Source organism: Humulus lupulus, chromosome 5 (assembly GCF_963169125.1).
Source record: "Humulus lupulus chromosome 5, drHumLupu1.1, whole genome shotgun sequence".
Lineage (NCBI taxonomy): Eukaryota > Viridiplantae > Streptophyta > Magnoliopsida > Rosales > Cannabaceae > Humulus > Humulus lupulus.
In genome coordinates, this window is record NC_084797.1 from 3,560,583 (window position 1) to 3,567,072 (window position 6,490).

Here is a 6,490-nt window from a genome sequence, read left to right on the forward strand (position 1 = left end):
TTAAATGTTGATTTAAGGCTCCGTTTCGACTCCAATATATTCATTTACCCATGAGATCTCTTGGGGAAAAATATCCAACGAGTAGAACACGAGGGTAATACAATTCGGAGAAATTAGTGAAATCTCCAATTCACCAAAGGGGTACCCCTTTCAGAAATCTTCGATTTCTCTAATATGGATTCCAGCAATCTTTTGATAGTGAATACTAAAGAATATGCGAGGGTCTTGGGCACAAAAGTTGTACACCTATGTCTTAGGGTTCTATGTATAAAATTTCGTGCAAGTCCGAGGTGTGTATAGGGTGATACAGTCAAAATACTGAGAGACGTACGAATATCAGGAGAAAACTTGTGAAAATTTCCCTGAAAAAGGGGAATTTTTTTTTAAATGTTGATTTAAGGCTCCGTTTCGACTCCAATATATTCATTTACCCATGAGATCTCTTGGGGAAAAATATCCAACGAGTAGAACACGAGGGAAATACATTTCGGAGAAATTAGTGAAATCTCCAATTCACCAAAGGGGTACCCCTTTCAGAAATCTTCGATTTCTCTAATATGGATTCCAGCAATCTTTTGATAGTGAATACTAAAGAATATGCGAGGGTCTTGGGCACAAAAGTTGTACACCTATGTCTTAGGGTTCTATGTATAAAATTTCGTACAAGTCCGAGGTGTTTATAGGGTGATACAGTCAAAATACTGAGAGACGTACGAATATAAGGAGAAAACTTGTGAAAATTGCCCTCAAAAAGGGGAATTTTTTTTTAAATGTTTCATTAAGGCTCCGTTTCGACTCCAATATATTAATTTACCCATGAGATCTCTTGGGGAAAAATATCCAACGAGTAGAACACGAGGGTAATACAATTCGGAGAAATTAGTGAAATCTCCAATTCACCAAAGGGGTACCCCTTTCAGAATTCTTCGATTTCTCTAATATGGATTCCAGCAATCTTTTGATAGTGAATACTAAAGAATATGCGAGGGTCTTGGGCACAAAAGTTGTACACCTATGTCTTAGGGTTCTATGCATAAAATTTCGTGCAAGTCCGAGGTGTGTATAGGGTGATACAGTCAAAATACTGAGAGACGTACGAATATCAGGAGAAAACTTGTGAAAATTTCCCTCAAAAAGGGGAATTTTTTTTTAAATGTTGATTTAAGGCTCCGTTTCGACTCCAATATATTCATTTACCCATGAGATCTCTTGGGGAAAAATATCCAACGAGCAGAACACGAGGGAAATACATTTCGGAGAAATTAGTGAAATCTCCAATTCACCAAAGGGGTACCCCTTTCAGAAATCTTCGATTTCTCTAATATGGATTCTAGCAATCTTTTGATAGTGAATACTAAAGAATATGCGAGGGTCACGGGCACAAAAGTTGTACACCTATGTCTTAGGGTTCTATGTATAAAATTTCGTGCAAATACGAGGTGTGTATAGGGTGATACAGTCAAAATAATGAGAGACGTACGAATATCAGGAAAAAACTTGTGAAAATTGCCCTCAAAAAGGGGAATTTTTTTTTAAATGTTGAATTAAGGCTCCGTTTCGACTCCAATATATTCATTTACCCATGAGATCTCTCGGGGAAAAATATCCAACGAGTTGAACACGAGGGTAATACAATTCGTAGAAATTAGTGAAATCTCCAATTCACCAAAGGGGTACCCCTTTCAGAAATCTTCGATTTCTCTAATATGGATTCCAGCAATCTTTTGATAGTGAATACTAAAGAATATGCGAGGGTCTTGGGCACAAAAGTAGTACACCTATGTCTTAGGGTTCTATGTATAAAATTTCGTGCAAGTCCGAGGTGTGTATAAGGTGATACAGTCAAAATACTGAGAGACGTACGAATATTAGGAGAAAACTTGTGAAAATTGCCCTCAAAAAGGGGAATTTTTTTTTAAATGTTTCATTAAGGCTCCGTTTCGACTCCAATATATTCATTTACCCATGAGATCTCTTGGGGAAAAATATCCAACGAGTAGAACACGAGGGTAATACAATTCGGAGAAATTAGTGAAATCTCCAATTCACCAAAGGGGTACCCCTTTCAGAAATCTTCGATTTCTCTAATATGGATTCCAGCAATCTTTTTATAGTGAATACTAAAGAATATGCGAGGGTCTTGGGCACAAAAGTTGTACACCTATGTCTTAGGGTTCTATGTATAAAATTTCGTGCAAGTCCGAGGTGTGTATAGGGTGATACAGTCAAAATACTGAGAGACGTACGAATATAAGGAGAAAACTTGTGAAAATTGCCCTCAAAAATGGGAATTTTTTTTTAAATGTTTCATTAAGGCTCCGTTTCGACTCCAATATATTCATTTACCCATGAGATCTCTTGGGGAAAAATATCCAACGAGTAGAACACGAGGGTAATACAATTCGGAGAAATTAGTGAAATCTCCAATTCACCAAAGGGGTACCCCTTTCAGAAATCTTCGATTTCTCTAATATGGATTCCAGCAATCTTTTGATAGTGAATACTAAAGAATATGCGAGGGTCTTGGGCACAAAAGTTGTACACCTATGTCTTAGGGTTCTTTGTATAAAATTTCGTGTAAGTCCGAGGTGTGTATAGGGTGATACAGTCAAAATACTGAGAGACGTACGAATATAAGGAGAAAACTTGTGAAAATTGCCCTCAAAAATGGGAATTTTTTTTTAAATGTTTCATTAAGGCTCCGTTTCGACTCCAATATATTCATTTACCCATGAGATCTCTTGGGGAAAAATATCCAACGAGTAGAACACGAGGGTAATACAATTCGGAGAAATTAGTGAAATCTCCAATTCACCAAAGGGGTACCCCTTTCAGAAATCTTCGATTTCTCTAATATGGATTCCAGCAATCTTTTGATAGTGAATACTAAAGAATATGCGAGGGTCTTGGGAACAAAAGTTTTACACCTATGTCTTAGGGTTCTATGTATAAAATTTCGTGCAAGTCCGAGGTGTGTATAGGGTGATACAGTCAAAATACTGAGAGACGTACGAATATCAGGAGAAAACTTGTGAAAATTTCCCTCAAAAAGGGGAATTTTTTTTTAAATGTTGATTTAAGGCTCCGTTTCGACTCCAATATATTCAATTACCCATGAGATCTCTTGGGGAAAAATATCCAACGAGTAGAACACGAGGGAAATACATTTCGGAGAAATTAGTGAAATTTCCAATTCACCAAAGGGGTACCCCTTTCAGAAATCTTCGATTTCTCTAATATGGATTCCAGCAATCTTTTGATAGTGAATACTAAAGAATATGCGAGGGTCACGGGCACAAAAGTTGTACAACTATGTCTTAGGGTTCTATGTATAAAATTTCGTGCAAATCCGAGGTGTGTATAGGGTGATACAGTCAAAATACTGAGAGACGTACGAATATCAGGAAAAAACTTGTGAAAATTGCCCTCAAAAAGGGGAATTTTTTTTTAAATGTTGAATTAAGGCTCCGTTTCGACTCCAATATATTCATTTACCCATGAGATCTCTCGGGGAAAAATATCCAACGAGTTGAACACGAGGGTAATACAATTCGTAGAAATTAGTGAAATCTCCAATTCACCAAAGGGGTACCCCTTTCAGAAATCTTCGATTTCTCTAATATGGATTCCAGCAATCTTTTGATAGTGAATACTAAAGAATATGCGAGGGTCTTGGGCACAAAAGTTATACACCTATGTCTTAGGGTTCTATGTATAAAATTTCGTGCAAGTCCGAGGTGTTTATAGGGTGATACAGTCAAAATACTGAGAGACGTACGAATATAAGGAGAAAACTTGTGAAAATTGCCCTCAAAAAGGGGAATTTTTTTTTAAATGTTTCATTAAGGCTCCGTTTCGACTCCAATATATTCATTTACCCATGAGATCTCTTGGGGAAAAATATCCAACGAGTAGAACACGAGGGTAATACAATTCGGAGAAATTAGTGAAATCTCCAATTCACCAAAGGGGTACCCCTTTCAGAAATCTTCGATTTCTCTAATATGGATTCCAGCAATCTTTTGATAGTGAATACTAAAGAATATGCGAGGGTCTTGGGAACAAAAGTTTTACACCTATGTCTTAGGGTTCTATGTATAAAATTTCGTGCAAGTCCGAGGTGTGTATAGGGTGATACAGTCAAAATACTGAGAGACGTACGAATATCAGGAGAAAACTTGTGAAAATTTCCCTCAAAAAGGGGAATTTTTTTTTAAATGTTGATTTAAGGCTCCGTTTCGACTCCAATATATTCAATTACCCATGAGATCTCTTGGGGAAAAATATCCAACGAGTAGAACACGAGGGAAATACATTTCGGAGAAATTAGTGAAATTTCCAATTCACCAAAGGGGTACCCCTTTCAGAAATCTTCGATTTCTCTAATATGGATTCCAGCAATCTTTTGATAGTGAATACTAAAGAATATGCGAGGGTCACGGGCACAAAAGTTGTACAACTATGTCTTAGGGTTCTATGTATAAAATTTCGTGCAAATCCGAGGTGTGTATAGGGTGATACAGTCAAAATACTGAGAGACGTACGAATATCAGGAAAAAACTTGTGAAAATTGCCCTCAAAAAGGGGAATTTTTTTTTAAATGTTGAATTAAGGCTCCGTTTCGACTCCAATATATTCATTTACCCATGAGATCTCTCGGGGAAAAATATCCAACGAGTTGAACACGAGGGTAATACAATTCGTAGAAATTAGTGAAATCTCCAATTCACCAAAGGGGTACCCCTTTCAGAAATCTTCGATTTCTCTAATATGGATTCCAGCAATCTTTTGATAGTGAATACTAAAGAATATGCGAGGGTCTTGGGCACAAAAGTTATACACCTATGTCTTAGGGTTCTATGTATAAAATTTCGTGCAAGTCCGAGGTGTTTATAGGGTGATACAGTCAAAATACTGAGAGACGTACGAATATAAGGAGAAAACTTGTGAAAATTGCCCTCAAAAAGGGGAATTTTTTTTTAAATGTTTCATTAAGGCTCCGTTTCGACTCCAATATATTCATTTACCCATGAGATCTCTTGGGGAAAAATATCCAACGAGTAGAACACGAGGGTAATACAATTCGGAGAAATTAGTGAAATCTCCAATTCACCAAAGGGGTACCCCTTTCAGAAATCTTCGATTTCTCTAATATGGATTCCAGCAATCTTTTGATAGTGAATACTAAAGAATATGCGAGGGTCTTGGGCACAAAAGTTGTACACCTATGTCTTAGGGTTCTATGTATAAAATTTCGTGCAAGTCCGAGGTGTGTATAGGGTGATACAGTCAAAATACTGAGAGACGTACGAATATAAGGAGAAAACTTGTGAAAATTGCCCTCAAAAATGGGAATTTTTTTTTAAATGTTTCATTAAGGCTCCGTTTCGACTCCAATATATTCATTTACCCATGAGATCTCTTGGGGAAAAATATCCAACGAGTAGAACACGAGGGTAATACAATTCGGAGAAATTAGTGAAATCTCCAATTCACCAAAGGGGTACCCCTTTCAGAAATCTTCGATTTCTCTAATATGGATTCCAGCAATCTTTTGATAGTGAATACTAAAGAATATGCGAGGGTCTTGGGAACAAAAGTTTTACACCTATGTCTTAGGGTTCTATGTATAAAATTTCGTGCAAGTCCGAGGTGTGTATAGGGTGATACAGTCAAAATACTGAGAGACGTACGAATATCAGGAGAAAACTTGTGAAAATTTCCCTCAAAAAGGGGAATTTTTTTTTAAATGTTGATTTAAGGCTCCGTTTCGACTCCAATATATTCATTTACCCATGAGATCTCTTGGGGAAAAATATCCAACGAGTAGAACACGAGGGAAATACATTTCGGAGAAATTAGTGAAATTTCCAATTCACCAAAGGGGTACCCCTTTCAGAAATCTTCGATTTCTCTAATATGGATTCCAGCAATCTTTTGATAGTGAATACTAAAGAATATGCGAGGGTCACGGGCACAAAAGTTGTACACCTATGTCTTAGGGTTCTATGTATAAAATTTCGTGCAAATCCGAGGTGTGTATAGGGTGATACAGTCAAAATACTGAGAGACGTACGAATATCAGGAAAAAACTTGTGAAAATTGCCCTCAAAAAGGGGAATTTTTTTTTAAATGTTGAATTAAGGCTCCGTTTCGACTCCAATATATTCATTTACCCATGAGATCTCTCGGGGAAAAATATCCAACGAGTTGAACACGAGGGTAATACAATTCGTAGAAATTAGTGAAATCTCCAATTCACCAAAGGGGTACCCCTTTCAGAAATCTTCGATTTCTCTAATATGGATTCCAGCAATCTTTTGATAGTGAATACTAAAGAATATGCGAGGGTCTTGGGCACAAAAGTTATACACCTATGTCTTAGGGTTCTATGTATAAAATTTCGTGCAAGTCCGAGGTGTTTATAGGGTGATACAGTCAAAATACTGAGAGACGTACGAATATAAGGAGAAAACTTGTGAAAATTGCC